This window comes from Neovison vison, chromosome 4, assembly GCF_020171115.1.
Source record: "Neovison vison isolate M4711 chromosome 4, ASM_NN_V1, whole genome shotgun sequence".
NCBI lineage: Eukaryota > Metazoa > Chordata > Mammalia > Carnivora > Mustelidae > Neogale > Neogale vison.
This window is the reverse complement of record NC_058094.1, coordinates 124,244,229-124,264,397: the sequence shown is the minus strand read 5'-3', so window position 1 is coordinate 124,264,397 and position 20,169 is coordinate 124,244,229. Positions and strand designations below refer to the sequence as shown.

Below are 20,169 nucleotides of genomic sequence, written 5' to 3'. Positions count from 1 at the left end.
AAATGTTCCCCTTCCTGAGGATTTGGGCTCTCACAAATACTGAGCTGGGACGTTGGTTTTTAGGGGTTCTCCCCACACCATCAGCTATCTTACTAACCACTATTAAAAATATTTTGTTTCCAACCCAAACTATAAAAAAAGATTTAGCTAAATATTCCTTTGAATCTCGGGTCTTCGAAATCGAGGGCGACTTTAAAACAAGGCTGGCTTTTATTAATATTTATTTATGTCCTCTTTAGTTCGCAGGATTGGGGTGATGATCCTGAATCAGGGTGTACTCAGACAAGTCTACTAAGACAGGACGGATGCAGCTCGACAAGTATTTTATTGACAATTCATCACGTGCCAACTGTTGTGCTGGGGACTGTGGGGAATGAAAGGATCAAGAAACATTTGCTACCATCAAAATAATGAATACTGTTTTTCTGAAAATAAATAAATTGGAAAAAAAATGTAATTGTAAAAAAAAAAAAATTCCTCCGTCCAGCAGACCACAGCGAAGGAAAAGAGTAACGGTATTCAGCGTCTTCTATGAGCCGAGTATACTTGCTTTCGCAGACGTAAAGTTTTCTCGGCATCCTCACGCTCCCGTTCTGTAAAACACCGATGTACACCCAGCACGTGGAGCACGTGTGCGCACACACGCACACAACATCCTTTCTTTTTTTTTTTTTTTTTTTTTTTTTTTTTACACAACATCCTTTCTTCGAAGCACTGTTTTACGGACGCTAACGAAGAAACACGCTCTTCTGCCCGGGGATCTCCAACTGGCCTTTTCTGGACCTCATTCTTTATTTTAGGGAGCTAACTGGGAACTGATGACTTCCACAATAAAAATAAGGTATCAATACAGCCAACGGCAGGATCACTGACAATGAGGGCCTGCCCCTATGGTATAGATGAGCATCGGAGTTACTACTGTGTCACCGAATATTTTTAAAGAATCTCTTCCCTAATATCCTCAAGTACCTAGAGTATTAAGAATAGGTAACATGTTGGGGCGCCTGGGTGGCTCAGTGGCTTAAGCCTCTGCCTTCAGCTGGGGTCATGATCCCAGCGTCCTGGGATGGAGCCCCACATCGGGCTCTCTGCTAGGCAGGGAGCCTGCTTCCCCCTCTCTCTCTGCTACCTCTCTGCCTACTTGTGATCTCTCTCTCTCTCTCTCTCTCTGTCAAATAAATAAATAAAATCTAAAAAAAAAAAAAGAATAGATAACATGTTGCCAGAGGAAAACAGATCCATTTTTAACAAATCAGTAAGGCACACTCTCTCTCTCTCTATATATATATATATACACACACACATACATATAATATACAATATATGTAGATTTTATGTATATAATATATATACTATAGATGGGCTATGGTCTTTATAAATGATTGGCTCTTTTCAGTGGCTTTGGAAGACTTTTTTCCCTATTCTAAACCCATTGCCATGAATTTGCTCAGACAAATCCTCAATAGATTGAAAATAGACAATTTCAACTCAGTGCTGGCTGACTTATCCCAAATCTGATGGGTAAGTGGGTCTATTCCAATGACATCCATGTACCAGGGGTACACAGTCCTTTCTCCTTCTGCTCCACTGACTTTCTGTATTCTTCCTCTACATGCCCATGCCTTTGGCCTAAAAAGTTTTCTGTCTCCTGCACAAAACAAATGAGACAAAGATTGTTGCCAGGTTCCCTTAGTTCTTACCTAACTCCAGCTATGGGACCCATGTCTCGAATTCCCTGCAGGGCAGCCCTTTAGGATCTGGGGTCCTGGGTCTCAGATCTTTTGGGGTTTGCTTGTGGGAGCTCATTTCCTTGGTATGTCAAGCAAACCTGCAGAGGACTCCCTTAAAAAGAAATCAGCAAGAAATCATCTTATTGGTTAAAAACAAGCAGAAAAGTAAATTCAAATGAGCACTGAAATAGCTGGGAAACCAATTTCGAATTTTTTCAATACAAAATTAGTCAATTACAATCAGTTTTTAATAATCGAATACATTTGTTTTTGATCCGGTGGAAAACGGTTTGCTTTGTTGTTGTGTGAGAATTATGGGAGATTTTTTCCCCCTCCCCATTTAACTTTGATATGGGGGAGTGTTTTTAAATGCTGGTTATTCATTTATTTGACAAACATGTATTGAGGGAGTATTGCTTGCCATGCCATTCACTCTTCAAGGTACTGGGCACAAATCACAGAACGAGACGGATCACATGCAGGCCCTCGCACACTGAAATGAGCCTGGGAGACGGACAAACACCGTTGAGGCGGTACCACTGTGCTGGAAAGTGGGAAGTGTTATAAGCGGAGATAAAGCAGGGTCAAGTATGCAGAGGAATGTGGGTGTGTAACTCATGTAAGAGGAGAGAGGTCACACAGATAAGGGAGCGAGGGGAGGCTCTGGAACATCATCAGGGGATAGTGAGAAAACGGCCCTGGTCTGGGAGTCTGCTTGGTGGTCTCCAGGGACCAGGAGGTCAAGGTGGCTGAGGGCAGGTAGGTGGGCGTGGTTGCAGGTGAGGCCAGAGAAGAGGGTGCCGGAGAAGTAGCCAAGGGCAAGATCAGGTGGGGTCTTCTGGGCTACTGTGGGGACCTGGGATTTAATTCCCAACATGAGGAGAAACCATCTGGGAATGGGAAACCATTCCTAGCATGAGGGGAAACCAAGATGTGACAGGATCTGGTTCACCTTTCAAAAGGCTGCTTCATGGGGGAGACAGGAAGGAAGCATGTAGGGATAGACCTTGTCATTTGGGTACTAGATTAAAAACAAAAAACAATTTAACAACTTCACTGAGCTATAATTGACATTTTTAAAGCTACACATATTCAATGTATGCAATTTGTGAATTTGAACATATACATACCCAATATGAATACCTGTGTGAACCCAACCCCACAATATATGTAATAAACACTCCCGAAGTTTCTTTGTGGCCCCTTTTCCAGACAAAGTTTTCGTTAAAAATAAAGGATTGCGATAAACCATAAGTGACTCTTAATCTCATAAGACAAACAGGGTTGCTGGGGGGAGGAGGACTGGGAGAGGGGGGTGGGGTTATGGACACTGGGGAGAGTATGTGCTATGGTGAGTGCTGTGAAGTGTGTAAACCTGGCGATTCACAGAGCTGTACCCCTGGGGATAAAAATACATTATATGTTTAAAAAAAATTAAAAATTTAATAAAAAAAAATTAAACACAGGATTGCAGAAGGCATGCACTCAAATCTTACAAAAACCCAAATTTAAGCCACATTTTTTTTCTCACTACCTTATCACACAGCCTTTCTGTCAACTTAATTTCTTTTGAAAAATTTATCAAATGAACCATCTCTTGGCTTTAGCTGCTTTGGTAGAACCTGTACTGGCTGTCTGCTTGCTCACCTGTGAGGCCTGACGGGATTGTTACCGAAGTGCCCCTGGGCAGGGGCAGGCAGGTGCAGCCGGGAGTGGCCAGGTGAGGAAGGCAGGAGTCCCCAACATCACTGAGTCGGTCCTTGTGAACACTCGACTGGATAGACCCCAGTGAAGTTTTAGAAAAGGGACTTTAACCTCTCTGAGTAGTTCTTTCATCTAAAATAATTTCTGTTACTTCCCAGTGGGGCTTAAGGATGACACATGGAAAAAGACCATCACCTACAGGAGTCTCGGCATTAAGGCCTCTCCCAAGCCTGGGAATGGCTTTGGAAGCAAGTTCTTGTGGTCACTTGGGTTCTCTGATCTCCACAGGATAAAAAGCACCCTTTTCAACTGTTAATAGCTTGCACGGACTTCAGTTTGGAAATTTCTGCTCTTCAAGTCCTCTTCATAAGGCAGCTTTGGGTTCTGTGTGCCTTTCTAGCCTCTTCTCCAGTCTACGCCATCTCTCTGTCACCATCCTCTCTGGGATGGGCCATGTCGCTGAGGTTCTGTGTGATTCAGGGCAAGGGCTTGGTCCCACTCTCCGCAACCCCTAACTGTGAGTATCAAGTCCTGGGGATCAGACCCAGCTGGGGCGGGTGGCAGGGTTAGGTTCCTGGACCCTTCCTCACACCTGCCAGTCAGTGTTGCAGAGGGAGGGGCTCAGGAATCTACACTTTTTTTTTTTTAAAGATTTCATTTATTTATTTGACAGACAGAGATCACAAGTAGGCAGAGAGGCAGGCAGAGAGAGAGAGGAGGAAGCAGGCTCCCAGCTGAGCAGAGAGCCCAATGCAGGGCTCGATCCCAGGACCCTGAGACCATGACCTGAACTAAAGGCAGAGGCTTAACCCACTGAGCCACCTAGGCAACCAGGAATCTATACTTTTTGCTTTTTGTTTTTTTTTTGTTTTTTGTTTTTAAGATATTTTTTACTTATTTGATAGAGAGAGAGAGCGGTCACACGTAGTCAGAGAGAGAGGAGGAAGCGGGCTCTCTGCTCAGCAGAGAGCCCGATGCGGGACTCGATCCCAGGACTCTGAGATCATGACCTGAGCCAAAGGCAGAGGCCTTAACCCACTGAGCCTAACCCACCAAGCCACCTAGGTGCCCCCAGGAATCTACACTTTTAACACGTTCCTCAGGACATTTACATGCAAGAACTCCCAACATAAGGGCATATCCTAAGGACCCAGACGGAGAGCAGAAAGCATCACCAAGTTTCCCCCGCTTTTCAGAAGGAAGCATGCGGTAGCACTACCCAGATTCATAACCTTGACATTGGAGAAACCCTCTGTGAATGCCTCTTATTCTGTCCTCTGAGTCATACAATTTGAGGTCTTGAACTGTTTATTTCATATTCTCGGTATTTCAGATTTTATCTTTTATCCTTTGAAAATTGTCGTTCATCTTGACAGTTATATTTCGAGCTCCATTTTTTTCATTCATTTCTACCTTGACTTTTAGTTTATAATTATGTAATGCATTGTAGGAGTTTTTGAAAATTATCTCTCTATATTATATATGCATAATATGTGTATATGCATGCACACATATAGTATGTCTGTATACAATTTTTGTCATCTTGGTTCATGCTTTTAGATCCATATCGCATATACAAGTTAGGGTCCTGCTTTTGTAATTCCTTTTTTCCTTCAAGAAATATTTATTGCAGACAGAACCTGCGCTACCAGCTGACAAACAGGGAGCCAGCTGGACACTACATTCGCCTTCACAGATATTATTATCTAGAAACCATGTTCTCAAATTCAACATTATCCAAAATTGTGATCTCAAACAGCTAAATAGTTTTTACTGATGGATGTGCCATGATTTATTTAATTATTTTCTAACTGCAAAATAATCTGGGCTGTGGTCTTTGAAATGGGATCCCTGCACGCTAGGAACTAGGCAAAACAGTGGAGTAAGTAAGGCGCAGGAAGAAAGTATTAAAATTTCGATTTTTATTTCAACTTTTTCAGTTCTATTTGGGGTATGTTTTTAAGTGGTAAAAATAAATGGTACCAAAACCCATAAACAAAAATACTTACATATATTAGAGTATATGGCAAAAATTATTTTCATCAATAAAGCTGAGTTATCACAAAACCTTGGAGTCCCTTGATTTAAGATGTGTCCAATTATTCACACAAAAATAAAATTTTGACAGTTTTAAATATATTCTCAGGAGTGAAATTACAGGTAAAAGAGTATGGCCCATTGCCAAATTGCTTTCAAGGTCAGTTGGTGGGAAATTTATGCTCCCAGTGTATGAGGAAGCTTCTCTTTTATATTATATATATTTTTTAATTTTTTCTAATTTATTAGATGGAAACTGGCATTTTATTAATGTTTTAATTTGCATCTCATTAGCAAGGTTAAATTTTTCAAGTTTATTAGCTAATTAAGTTTCTTCTTTCATAAATTACTCACATACTTTACCTGTCTTTCTGTTAGGGTCTAAGTATTTTCCACATTGAACTTTCTATAGATACAGAGTACAAGAAAGAACAGTTGACACTTACTTTGCTCTAAGTATATACTTTATTTCTAGCCCTCTCAACAAGCAAGAGTGTTATTATCCCTGTTTCACTGATGATGAAATTGAGATGAATGAAGTTAAATAACATGTAAATTGGCAGTCATCTTGATTCCAAACTGTAAGAATTACAAATATTTTTTCTAGAATTTGTTTTTCCCTGTGACTTTTTTGATGTTGATTTTTAAAGAAAAATTTAAAGAATTCTTATCCAGTCATATTTATCAATTCTTTCCCTTATGCCCCATTCTATTGCTTTTATGATGAGAAATCATCCATGAGAAGGCATAGTCACCAATATTTTTTATTTTCTATGGTTTTTAGTTTCAGTGTAAGTCTAGAATCTGTCTGGAATTTGTGTGAGCATATGGCATTAACTGAAAATGTTAAATTTCCCCAAATAGAACATTTTTAGATCACAATTAATTGAGTAACCCATTTGATTATTATGCTTTTTTTTTCTTTTAATCAAAAACCAAGTTCTAATGGAATCTAAGGGAACATTCTAATAGAACTCAGGCCTGGTTTTGTACGACACATATGTGTGACTACACATAATACCATATGTATGTATTAAGCATAAAAATATACAACATATATAATATATACATTTTAGAAATTATATTAAGATATATTTATATGTAATTGTATGTGTATTATATATTATGTAATATATATATTAGAGCAAAAATCCTCTGTACTAAATTCTTCTTTTTCAAAAATTTCTGCATATTCTCAGCTGTTTATTTTCCAGGAGAAATTTAGAATCACTTTTGTCACATCTGAAAATTTAAAAAAGGAGAAATAAATGTCATCTTTATAATACTCAGTGTCATCACCAAGAAATATCCTTTTTCTTCATTTATTTAAATTGTCTTTTATTATTATCAGTCGTGTGTGGGTTTTTTTCATATTTATTACAGACATTTTCCTCTAAAACTTTCCAAATATTTTGTTTTGTTCCTGTTTTGAATAAAATCGATTTCTCTGTCTATAACAAAGTTATGTATATGGTTACTGCTCTTATATAGAAAATATGAGGAGTCAGCCGTTGATTTTATCTTATTTTTATCCCCTAGTATTTCTTCTCTTGAATTCTACTTTTTGTTTTTTAAATTTTACTAATAAACATTTGCTTTTCCTTTGCTTTTACCATTTTTATAATATTTTATTTTAGTTATGCTTCCTGTTACTAAGATGTTGGATTTTTTAATTTTAATTTTTTTTTTTTAGTATTTTATTTATTTATTTGATGGAGGAGAGGGAGAAGCAGACTCCCCGCTAAGCAGGGCGTCCTGTGGGGGACTCAGTTCGGGGACTCTGGGATCATGACCTGAGCTGAAGGCAGACACTTACCTTGAGCAACCCAGGTGCCCCTGTGTATGGACTTTTTTTTTAACGATTATTTATTTATTTATTTGACAGGGAGAGACAGCAAGAGAGGAACACAAGCAGGGGGAGTGGGAGAGGGAGAATCAGGCTTCTGATCCCTGTGGAGCAGGGATCCCGATGCGGGGCTCGATCCCATCATGACCTGAGCTCTGAAGGCAGAGACTTAAGGACTGAGCCATCCAGGCGCCCCTGTGTATGGATCTTTTTAATGCAAATTTGCAGTTTGTATCTCATGAATAAATTTAAAATATTTATGTTCATTTATCAGTATATTTGGTCTTATTTCAGTTATCGCAGCATTTGTTTTCAGTTATTTATAATTTTATAATTTTTTATTATTTTTAGTTCCACTATATTTAATTATTATTATTATTTTCCATTTTATTTTAATTTTTTCAGTTATTCTTCCTCTTTATCTTGTCCGGTTTTTGTTTTATTTCTGTGTTTGTATTGATCTTTGCTAGAAATTTAAAGTTTTATATCCTGCTTTTAGTCCTTTAAGTGGTCACTATTTAAAAATTTAAAAGTATATATATTAGGTTTTCATTTTTAACTATCGTAGTTGAGAATATAATGATACCAATAAAGCACCACCTCTCTTTAAGATTTTTTTTTAAAGAATGGCTTCATATAGCTGTATATAACCACTCAAGTCTTTAAATTAGCTATTTTACACCAAATTTACTATTATTATAGAAGTTTTTGTATTCTGCAACTTTTTATTTTTATTTCTTTTCAGCGTAACAGTATTCATTGTTTTTGCACCACACCCAGTGCTCTTTCAATACTATTTTCTCTTCGTATTTAATTTCTTAACTATTAAATATATAATATTTAATATTTAGTCTACTCTATATTAATTGGGTTCTAAGTTCAATAGCAGCCCAAGTTCAATAGACTTCCCTTTTTTTAAAAAAAATTTTTTTTTTTAAAGATTTTATTTATCAGAGAGAGAGGGGGAGAGAGCAAGCACAGGCAGACAGAATGGCAGGCAGAGGCAGAGGGAGAAGCAGGCTCCCTGCTGAGCAAGGAGCCCGATGTGGGACTCGATCCCAAGACGCTGGGATCATGACCTGAGCCGAAGGCAGCTGCTTAACCAACTGAGCCACCCAGGCATCCCAATAGACTTCCCTTTTGAATCATCTTTCATTTGCCTTTTACTAATTTCTAAAAGAAAATTACACATGTGATATATTGTCCAAGTTCTTATTTATCTGGTAATGTCTTTCCAATGCCTTCCCACATTGAAGGTATCTTGACTGAGTAAATTTCTTATACTGCCACTTGAAACTCTACAGAGATTCTTCAGATGTCCCCTGAAATTTGCTTCTAAATGGGAACGTTTGAGACTAACCCAGTTTTGGTTCCTTTGTAAATAACTTTATTTTTGTTTGTTATCACACTCATAAAATTATTCTGTTTCTCTTTGTTATTAAAGAAAAAAAAGTTCAAGGCATCTCTGGGGTGGGTCTCTTTCACTGATTTTCTTAGAACTGAGAGAATCCTCTCAATCTTCATTTCTTGGGTATTTTTCCACCATTCAGTTTCAAGTTTTACATCATTATAGCAATAACCATGCTTTAAATTCTTTCCATTTAGTCTTCAGGAAATCTTAGACTGTTGTCTACTCTCTGTCCTTTATAAATGATTATCTCTCACCATTTTAAGGTCCTCTTGCTCTGATTCTGTTTTGCAAGAGTTTTGTTGAGTCTCTCCCTATACACTCACTTAATTTGTCAATGTTGATCCTCTAATTTTGTTAACCAAGTGACCTAATACTAATGGATTTTCTAAAGCCTTCTTCTGATTCATACCATAAATCACATCTCCAAGCTTGTTTTTATTGAGTGTTCATAATAATGTCCTTGCCCCATAGCATCTTTACATAAGTCCAATATTATAATTTTTTTTCTATTTATCTGTACCTCAAAAGAAAGCTATCCAAGCTATTATTTACTAAGCCAAAAGGTGACGTTGGCCACATTTTCAAAGTCCACATAAGTGGATCCCCGAACCTGTTTCTCAAGATTACGGTAACCAGGAGTTTGCTTACCTGAGAGCTCCTGGCTCATTTGCTGTGTCTTGTAATTCTTCTTCTTTGTGTCTACTCTGTTTGTTTCCCTGCCATGACCATTCTCCCACAAAAGGCTATCTATTCCAGCTCTCTGGAGTTTGACTGACACTGGATCTTCTGCTCCTTCTGCTTGACCATCCGCCCCTCTGATGTCTATGTGAAAAGTGCTGTCACTAGCATGCGGGACTCGTGGGCTTCTGCTCCTCTCTGCCGCCACTCGCTGCCTTCATGGGCAAACTTCCCAGTGCAGGACAGAACGGCCAATTGCCTTCTCCCTTCTACTTTCTATGCTGTTATTTTTGGCAATAATATATGAAAGGGGAAAAAAGAGTGGAGGAAGGTTCACAGTTTGATTCATGTTCAAACTGTCTCAAATGTGATATGCCGTGAGAAAAGGGACACCTTTCAAGTTCTTCCATTCAGCAGTTCTCAAAGGACGGTCAGCAAATCCCCTGGGGTCCCTGAGACTCTTTCAAGGTAGCTGCAGGGTCAAAATCATTTTCATAGTCATGCTGTAATGTTGCGATGCTAACTACTTCGTGGAAATGTTAGACATTATTTGCCTTTTCACTGAGTTGTCATTCATACTCATGACGCAAGAGCAATGGGGGACAAAATTGTTGGAGGCTTGTCATAAATCATAATAATGGCACCAAACTATGCTTGTAGTATCCATGAACTCACACTAAAATTTAAAAAAAAAAAAAAAGAGGGGTGCTTGGGTGGTTCAGTTGTTAAGCATCTGCCTTTGACTCCGGTTATGATCCCAGGGTCTGGGGACAGAGCCTCGAATAGTGCTCCCTGCTCAGCAGAGAACCTGCTTCTCCCTCTGCCTTCGCCTTGTTGCTCCCACTGCTTGTGCTTGCTCTCTCTCTATCAGATAAATAAATAAAATCTTTTTAAAAAGCTAATTTTACTTAAAAATGTCCTTGATGGAGTAGCAAAAATATTAATATGATTAAACTCCAAGCCTTGAACACATATTTTTTTTTTAAGTATGCATGAAGCACCTTGGTTGCATACCAAAGTATAATGATTGCTTCAAAGAAAAGCACTTGCATGATTATTTGAGTCATATACTTGAAAGACCAGCAATAGACAAACTATGGTTTTTCAACCTCGGGTATTTGGCAAGCAGACTTGGGGAGGGGAGTGAATGAAATGAGCTTGTCACTTCAAAAAAAAAAAAACAAAAAACAAACAAAAAAAAACCAACTGAAGGTACGTGTTTCCAAAGAGAAAATTCAAGCACTAAAGAGAAAATTAGAATTTAAGAAACATATTTGCCACCAAAAGTTTTAGAACTGCCCAATACTTAAAGCTTCTGATAAAATAAAGTAGTGATATTAATAAATTTTTTATTGTGCAATGAAACATTTGAAAAACCTGCCAAACACACTGAATCAATATTTTCCAGATGACCAATGCATGATGCTGCAAAATTATGCATTGGTAAAAGGTCCTTTCCAAGCACAAGACAGATTAGTGGATTTTAATGTTAATGAACAAAAATGATGTTAGTATGGCTTTTGGTACTACATTGCAATGAAGCTTTATGAAAATGCCACTTGTCAGATTTTGGTGTATCAAAGAATAATCACAATTGACCTAGAAGGCAACTAAAGCACTCCTTTCCTTTCCTATCACCTATCTGTGTGACACTTGATGTCTTCATAAATCTCCACCAAAGGAACATAGCACAATAGAATAAATAGAGAAGCAATGGTCTTCTATAACATTTTTATTAAAGAAAATTATCAAAATGTAAAACTGTCACCCTTCTAAATTCTTGTATTTGAAAAAAAGAGTTTTTAATAATAAAAACATCTATGATGACACCTAACTTGATTATTTCAAATGCATTTATATAAAAATTAAATGTATTGATATAATTTTTCAAAATTTCCTCACCTTCTATTTCTAATTTGATAAACATCAATAGATGTTATCCACATAAATGAAAACTCTTTGCGGCTTTTAGTAATTTGTAAGTTTGTAATGAAGTCTTAAGATCAAAAAGCTTGATCTTAAGACTTCATTACAATCTCTCTTTTTACCTCTGTGGGTTACCTGCTCTAGACATCTTGTATAGAAGGAGTCATTCCCTATGAGACCTTTTGTTCCTGACTTCTTTAGCTTAGCACAGTATTGGCAAGGTTATTCAACTCATAGCATGTGTCAGTATTTCTTTTCTTCCTAACGCTGAATACTATTCCATTCTGTGAATTATCGACTCATGGGTATCTCGATTGTTCCCTTTTTTTTTTTTTTTTTTGGCCGTCGTGAGTAATGTTGCTATAGACGCTTGTGTACAAGTTTTTATATACATATGTTTTTACATCTCTTGGAAATATACTTAAAAGTATAATTATAGGATTATATGGTAAATATATGTTTCACTTTGGAGGCACTGCTACTGTTTTCCACAGCATCTACGACATTTTCTTCTTTCACCAACAATGCATACAGGTTCTGATTTCTCTAGATCTTTTCTAACACTTGTGATTTTCCACTTCTTTTTTTTTTTTTTTAAACTGTAGGCATCCTAGTGGTATCACATCGTGGTTCTGAGCAATTGAAAATGTTTGTATTATTACACCTATGAATGAAATCTGCTCACTCATTTAAACTATTACATGCAAGTCTGTGAAGTTTTTCTTTTTTTTTTTTAAAGATTTTATTTATTTATCAGAGAGAGAGAGGGGGAGAGAGCGAGCACAGGCAGACAGAATGGCAGGCAGAGGCAGAGGGAGAAGCAGGCTCCCTGCCAAGCAAGGAGCCCGATGCGGGACTCGATCCCAGGACGGTGGGGTCATGACCCGAGCCGAAGGCAGCTGCTCAACCAACCGAGCCACCCAGGCGTCCCCTCTGAAGTTTTTCAATCAGACAAAGCTTTTAATTAAGGAAGAAGGCAATGCCAAGATCCTTGAGACAAAGTTCTCAGGCTCAGGAGAACCGAGAAAAGAATTGAAAAACTGATTGAAAAACTTCACAGCCTATGATTCTTTTCTTGGTTCTCCTGAGCCTTCTAGAATACATATGCATTTATTTATCTGAGAACTTGGTCTCAAGGATCTTGGCATTGCCTTCTTCCTTAATTAAAAGCTTTGTCTTATCTGTAATATCCCAAAATTCTTCTTGGAGCTTATGATTTGAGTTTCTATGTGAACACATAAGAATGACTGGCTCATTCTCTGAAAAGTCATGGAAATGATTATGCTGTTTCATTATTTCCATACTGTTTTGTCAGTTTACCAAAAAGATGCCACATAGAACATTCCAAGAACCTTTGTTTGCTGTGACAGCATCTATCTGAAAGGTGTGTATTTTTACATTTTTATTTTCCTACTTCTTTGAGACTGTTTCTTACCCTTTCAGGAAATTAAACACTTGACTTTCATAAAAATAAATATGCCTGGGTGTCTCAGTGGGTTAAGCTGCTGCCCTCGGCTCAGGTCATGATCCCAGAGTCCTGGGATCGAGTGCCGCATCAGGCTCTCTGCTCAGCAGGGAGCCTGCTTCTCCCTGCTCACCCCCACCCTCTGCCTGCCTCTCTGCCTACTTGTGATCTCTGTCTGTCAAATAAATAAATGAAACCTTAAAAAAAAAAAAAGATTTTAAAATGAAGATTCTGAGTGTTAGTTTGGAGTCAGGAGCCATGAATACCAAAATTAACAAAACTCCTTTCCGAATTACAAATTACCCACAATTTGAATTTTCATAGATGTTCCTTTCATCATTCAAATTACATGAAAATGTTAATGACTATTTGCAATGCCAAACTGATAAGTAAGTTAACCCCATACATATCTAATCATATAAAAATATTTAATTTCCCTAAGACTTTGCAAGTATTAGAATCATCTAAATCTGTTCCTTGTAGTTTCAGTTTTCCATGGTAATAGAGTCACTCATCCCCAAATCCTAGTCCTTGAGAACCTGACAATGATGAAATTCTAGAAACAAGAATGCAGACTAATGAAAAAAGATGATTTCCCAAATTCCAGGGGGAGATACAAAGCAGCTGCAGTGCCTGTGAGGGGTGATGAATTGAAATCACTGCAGAAATGCACTCCCACAAGGTAGGCACTCTGAGGTGTGCAGGAAACTGCCCTGTGTCTGGACTACTCCTGATACATAAGGATTCACCACTAAGAATCTTACACATTTTCTCTTCTAATTTCTCTTCTAACTCCCCCCTCCCCTCTGTAGCTCCTTTCACTATCCCAGTTCATCCATAAGACTTTGGTTGACTCCTAGCACAGAATTCATTAAGATGCTCGGGTATTGCTCTCTGGAAGACCAAGTCACATAGAGGAAGTGCAGGTGGTTTAGAGAAGAGCATATATGCTGGAGGATGCTATGCTGTAGGTACATTTAAACAAAGAGCAGATAGACACCATTACTGGCTTTATAGAACGATGAGAAAGTCCAGAAGTTGGAAGAAGAGAAACATTAAATTGAGTCTACCAGACTTTATAGTCTGAGGGTCTGTTGGGCACAAGAGGCAGACAGATTCTATTCATTAACCTCACTGGTTAGCCAGGAGCTGTGGACAGGAAGACTGCTGGAGACAATACTGATCGTCATCCGGAGTAATAAACCAACATCTAGTGTGAGCCTCTGGAATAGACTATGTTAGAAAACACTTACCATAAAAAACATCACAAGTCACTGGGAAAGGAAAAGAGTTTCAGTGAATGATTTTGGAAAAATGACTACTTGGGGAACTCTCAACTGAAAATCTCATTTCACATTAAACCTAAAATAAATTCAAGGAGAATAAAAAGCTAAACACAAAAGAGAAAACCAAAATAAAAATACAATAAAATGTGAAAATTAACAAGTCTTAGAATAGGGAACAATTTTCTAATCATAAAGCAGTAAAAAAAAAAGAATTAAAAATCACAGTATCAAAAAAAAATCACAGTATCAATTTACACAAAACTATTGAATTTCTTTGTGTTAAAAACACTCTAAAACAATTATGCAAATGATAGGCTGAGACTGATAACTTTGGCTTGAATAGACTAAAATCACAATCTACTATTTTTTTCAAAATTAAAAAAAGTAATTATATTTTTGGTTTTAAAATGGAGGTGTAAACATGAGGCTTCCCCAATTAGTATTTAAAGGCATGAAAAGTAGTAAGGATAGTGAGGAATAGAAGTCACAAACTTCACCTTCAACCAGATAACGAGACTAAATCCTTTAGCCATAAAGCAGTGAAAGTATAGTGGGGTAAGGAAGGACTTTGAGAGGACAGCCACATCTGCAGAGCTCAGAAAATGCTGTCAAGCACCCTTCTCCAAGATGAAGGGTACATTCTAAGGTCAAAACCAACAATCATTACTTTTTAACAATGGAACTGGGAAACAGGAGCTAACAGAGAAATGAAGCTCTTCTCAATCTTGTTTGATTCCAAAAGGAAAAGAAAAAAAAAATCACACGGACAAGTCATATTTTCAAAAAGCATTCTACTGGTAAGACAGAGTAAGGAAAAATTTCACATTGTCAGCTTATGAGCAACCCTACAGTGCCTATTTCAGTTCTCAGTTGACGGGGAGAAGTAAGGTCTAAAAGAGCACCCCCATATGCAGAATCTTGTCATTAAATAAATTTTTGCTGGCACAGAACACAGCATTGTCAACCGCTGTTATCACCATCACTGCTCCCAATATACACATATAGCTTCAATTTCACTCTAATCCTGAGTTCTAGAAAGTTCTGAGTTCCTACAGTAAAAACAAAAAAATGAACCAAAACTTTATCTATATAAAAATAAAACTATAAAAAGGATGGGATACCGGGGGGGCGGGAGGCAAGGAACATATACCAGAAAGCTTCTGTCATGAAAGAGTTTAAAGAACATGTCAAAATATGTTGTTATCAATTTTTAAACCTAATGGAACAATAACCTATATAAAACAAGAATACAAAACAGGGATTTAGTAACTCAGGGAAGACATGATAAGACCACAGAGATAAAACATGAATTGGCAGAGCTCAAGAGAAAAGTAGAAAAACAAAAATAAAGACAAAACTGAAGCCACACCTGTGAAAACAGATATGCTAAAAATAGAATGGACCGAAAGCCAAGCAAAATTAAAGGCAACAAAACAAAAAGCTGTATTTTTTATAAGGTTGGAGAGCTATAGGTAGGTGAGGAATCCAGACAAAAAATATTCAAACTGAGTACCAGAAGAAGAGAACCAAAATATTGGGAAAAAACAAAGCATAATTTAATGACATTTTTAGAAATTAAAGAAGAATTGACCCTAAAGTTTGAAAGGGCCACCATGCCTCAGGAAAAATTGACAGAATAGTCAACATCAAGACACAATAATATTACTAGATCCAAAAAAGAAAACAGTGTGTTGTGTTTTTATGGATCTAGAAGCAGTCTATTAATTTCAGTTTTAGGAGCATTTTTTTTTCTATCATTGTCTAGAATATTATTTACCTGTTATGAATGTTTGTTTTGGCCAAACATATAGAATATAACCATGAAATGAAAGAAACAGGACTTAACAGAGAAGGGAAAGAAGAAGAAAAAGTCATGGTTTGAAGGAAAAAGAAATTTTCATTTGCCTAATTGAAGGGCTTAAGAATAAACATCCTTAACAGGCAGAGTAACCTCAATAACATATTTATTTAGTATTCTCACTCATGAGGGACAAATTTTTTTAAATTATTAGTATGTCCATTACTGTTCAGAAAAGCAGGATTTGCTGTCAAAAATAAGATTCAGGGGTGCCTGAGTGGTTCAGTGGGTTAAGCCTCTGCCTTCGGCTCAGGCCATGATCTCAGGGTCCTGAGATCGAGCCCCGCATCAGGCTCTCTGCTCAGCAGGGAGCCTGCTTCCTCCTCTCTCTCTCTGCCTGCCTGTCTGCCTACTTGTGATCTCTGTCAAATAAATAAATAAAATCTTAAAAAAAAAAATAAGATTCAAATCTGGCAGTGTTCTAAGCCTGGTGGCTTCTGGGATACAATGATGAATCATCTCCTGTGTTAGGAAGAAAGCCTGCCATTACATCTTTTCTCATATCCAAAGAGAAAGCTGCAAATGACGTATGAATCATAGCACACACAGCTCTTTTAGAGCTTAAAGAAATAATAAAAAAAATTCTAAAAGCCACACATTCAAATACTATTTCCCCTTGCTCACCAACCACACTTAATCCCCAAATCTAATAAATTTATTCTCCTGATGTCTTTTGACTGTTTCTACTTTGTGCCCATGGGCCACCATTTCTTTTTCTTTTTTTCATTTTTTTTTTTTTTAATTTAAGATTTCATTCATCCACTTGTCAGTCAGAGAGAGCACAAGCGGTGAGCCTGTCAGCAGGCAGAGGAAGACGCAGGCTCACCGCTGAGCAAGGAATAGGCCACCATTTCTAGCCCAAGTCACTTCCCAGTAATCTTGCCCCCATTCAATCTACTCTCTTCTCTGTACCCAGTGATCATTTTCAGTGGCAAATGTGATCATGTCATCTCCCCCCACCAACAGACTCTAGCGCTCTTTAAGATTCTTCAGGACTTTCTATGATCTGGAGAATAATGAATAACCCTTACATGATGTGCCCTCACCCACCTCTCTTCAACTTCTACAGTTTTTTTCCTTGGGCTTACACTGTTGTTATTTCAGTTCCTTCAAAAGGTCTAATCTTTGCCTATGCTCTGCGAGGAGCATTTCTCTCCTTCTTCCTCTTCCTCAATCCCTACCAGGGCTCAAGCTGTTATCCAGCTCAACTTTTGTCTCTGTACCAACATCCTTCCTCAGGGCAGCCTTTTCTGAGCCATTGTTCCCCTCTCCTCTCAATATTTGACTCCTCTAACTCTATGCCCATATTTGAAGAAATGTCACATATATTAATTTATAACTATGTTTTACCTCTCAATCCCAGAAAATTAAATAAAACCTGGTTATTTTGAAGGTATCAGAGATCCAAAATGACACCCCCATTTTAGATTTACATTCACTCCATTATTCAATGTCACCATAATATTGTAGGTTTGAGTAAGTTGCTTAAGCTTCCTGTGGCTTATTAGTCTTACCTATAAAATAGAAACAATTATACCTTCACTGACTGTTGTGAGGGTGAGAGTGGATAATGACTTTTATAACTTTTTTTTTAATTAATATTATTTTTTTTATTTGACAGACGGAGATCACAAGCAGACAGAGAGGCAGGCAGAGAGAGAGGGAAGCAGGCTCCCGGCTGAGCAGAGAGCCTGATGTGGGGCTCGACCCCAGGACCCTGGGATCATGACCCGAGCCGAAGGCAGAGGCTTTAACCCACTGAGCCACCCAGGTGCCCTGACTTTTATAACTTTTTATAAAGGATTGTGTAATGGTAATTAAGAGAATAATCATTATTGTTTGCAAAAGGCATTATTTTACTAGTCATATCTAAATATAAGATGTAGAAAATTGCCTTGTAGTAGTTCTGATTATAAAAGGAAGAAATACAAACTTTAAAAATGTTTAAGAATTTTTTATTTTAAGTAGGCTCTGTGCATGGAGCCCAACATTGGGGCTTGAACTCATGATCCTGAGATCAAGACCTAAGCTGAGATCAAGAGTAGGAGGCTCAACTGACTGAGCCTCCCAGGTGCCCCCAAGGGAATATTTTTTTCAAATTTCATTTTGTTGTTTCATTTGCCAGTGCTTATTTCTTTTAAATCAGAGACATGGAAGGTTCAAAATTATTTATACAGCATTTCAGCCTGAAGACTTTCTAATGCCCTCCAAAAAATGGTAAAACTAATGGTGAAGGGCATTAAAAAACTGGCAATTACCTATATCATATGCTTAACGATCATCCAGTGCACATGTGACCAATTCATGTATTTAGAAAAAGAATATTTTATATATTAAGTAATCCATCTTCACCCTGGAATCTTCTGAGAGGAAAAATGGTAGTGGTGGTATTGTCAGATGTGTATATATATTTCATATAGCTGAAGAAGAAGGAGAGAAATAGGGAGAAAGGGACAGAGGGACAAGGAAGAAAGGGAAAAGGAGGAAAAGAAAAGAGAAAAGAATTACCATTCTCTACCATAGAGTACCTTCATGGACAAAAAGTTACCAGGAATTAAATGTAGAAAAGGAAGTTTGATATAGTTAATACACTGTAAACTACCCCCATTGAAAACCTATTTTCCGGAATAAACATAAAAGGCCCATATGATAGACTTGTGATGTAGTCTTTGAATTTTCCTTCTTTACTTTGGGAGTTACGTCTGCAAAAGAACCAATCCTTTCTTCTCCCATCATCCTTAAGGGACTGTTCCATCATAGATTGGCCCTGCCATGGCCTTTCAGAGAAGGTGAGAGATTCTGCCTCTTCAATATATTCCTAGAGTTTCTGATTCCTAGGTCTGGTGCAGACCCAAGAATTTGCCTTTTTTATTAAGTTCCCAGATGATGCTGAGGCTGCTGGTCTGGGGGTCCTTATCTTTGGGATCAGGAGCTCCGAAAGCCCAAAGGCAAGGACAGAAGATCTTAGTCATTCAAAAGAGCTAAGAGAGTGGACAAAGCCAAGAAATAACATGGTTCTGGCACATTTGGGGCACCCTATAAATACTGAATATACAAATAAATGAAGGGCTAAATGAATGAGGGACATTTGTTTTTTGCTAAGCTTCCCTGAATGGCCCATAGAAGCCATATATCAATGTGGGTTAGAGCACAGGCTTTGCAATCAGATACATGAAATTTCAAATCTTGCTTTCTACTTACTGGCCTTGTCACATTGGATTATTATTTAGTTTTTCCATGTCTAAATTTTTCTCAGGTTTATACTGGAGTCATATCTATTTTATGGAGTTTTTCTGAAGATTAAGAATAATGGACATTAAACTAAACTAAATTAAATTAGTCTAGTACAGCACCTGAAACATTGCAAAGACAGCCTATGCTTGCCTTCTGCTATTATCCCAAGATTCCTGAAAGTTGTGTCATTTGGTAGGTCCTGTGCTCCAGGGCTGGGTCCTCTGACACTCAAATATTCAGTGGTCACTCTCCCATGACCTGCCACAGTTACTGGAAGGAAAGAGCCTGACCATGAGTACGTGAGAGGTAAACAGCTATACAAATGCAAAATTATTATGTATGTGATTGTATATGTAGTTGAGAGTTGCAACTCTCAACACATTATTGTGCATCACAAGAACACCTTTAGCTTCATTAATCAAAGACTAAATGAACTAGAGAGGAGTAAATTACTCATGGATACATTGAATTTGAGTAAAGAGATAGAATCAAACACTTTGTCAGGCACTTCCTGTTCCCTTGCCAACCCACTAGATCCATACTGCTTCTGAGAATATGCCTTAATAACATGTTTTTCAATGGAACACACTTCCTTTTCCTGGAGAGGATAGCAATCAACATGAAAGGAATAGTTACACCTCAGTGCAAAAAAAATCTCTCCATAAAAGTCTCAAAGATTATTACTAAATGCCCTACTCAAACATTGTTCAATTCTTATACCACAAGCTTTGACTTGCTTTTTCAAGACAAATATTTCTGCAGAGTATCTCTGAAAAGCATGGGTACAAAAATATGAGCATTCCTCAAATGTTCTGATGGTTTCCAGCAGATACCTCAGCACTCTGGGTATTATGTGCATATAAACTAACAAGTAGACTATTGAGCACGGGACCTTATGGGTATTTTCTAACCAAACCCTTTCAAACATATACATTAGGATACAGAACAGCATGAAAAGTAGCCAGCTCTATAGTTTGATTTTTAACAAAAACAG

At 37.7% G+C, this 20,169-nt stretch overlaps 1 protein-coding gene across 2 annotated transcripts in view; it reads right to left on the bottom strand.

Annotated features, from left to right (window-relative positions):
* The window catches only part of POU6F2 (POU class 6 homeobox 2), a 429,853-nt gene that overhangs the window by 386,058 nt on the left and 23,626 nt on the right, over positions 1-20,169 (bottom strand). The window contains exon 1 of one of the 2 annotated variants that reach the window (XM_044245649.1): positions 9,377-9,389. The exons of the other annotated variant lie outside the window; for it this stretch is intronic. The gene's annotated coding sequence lies outside the window, so the exon portion shown is untranslated. Of the gene's footprint in view, positions 1-9,376; positions 9,390-20,169 lie in introns of those variants that run through there. 2 annotated transcript variants of the gene reach the window in all.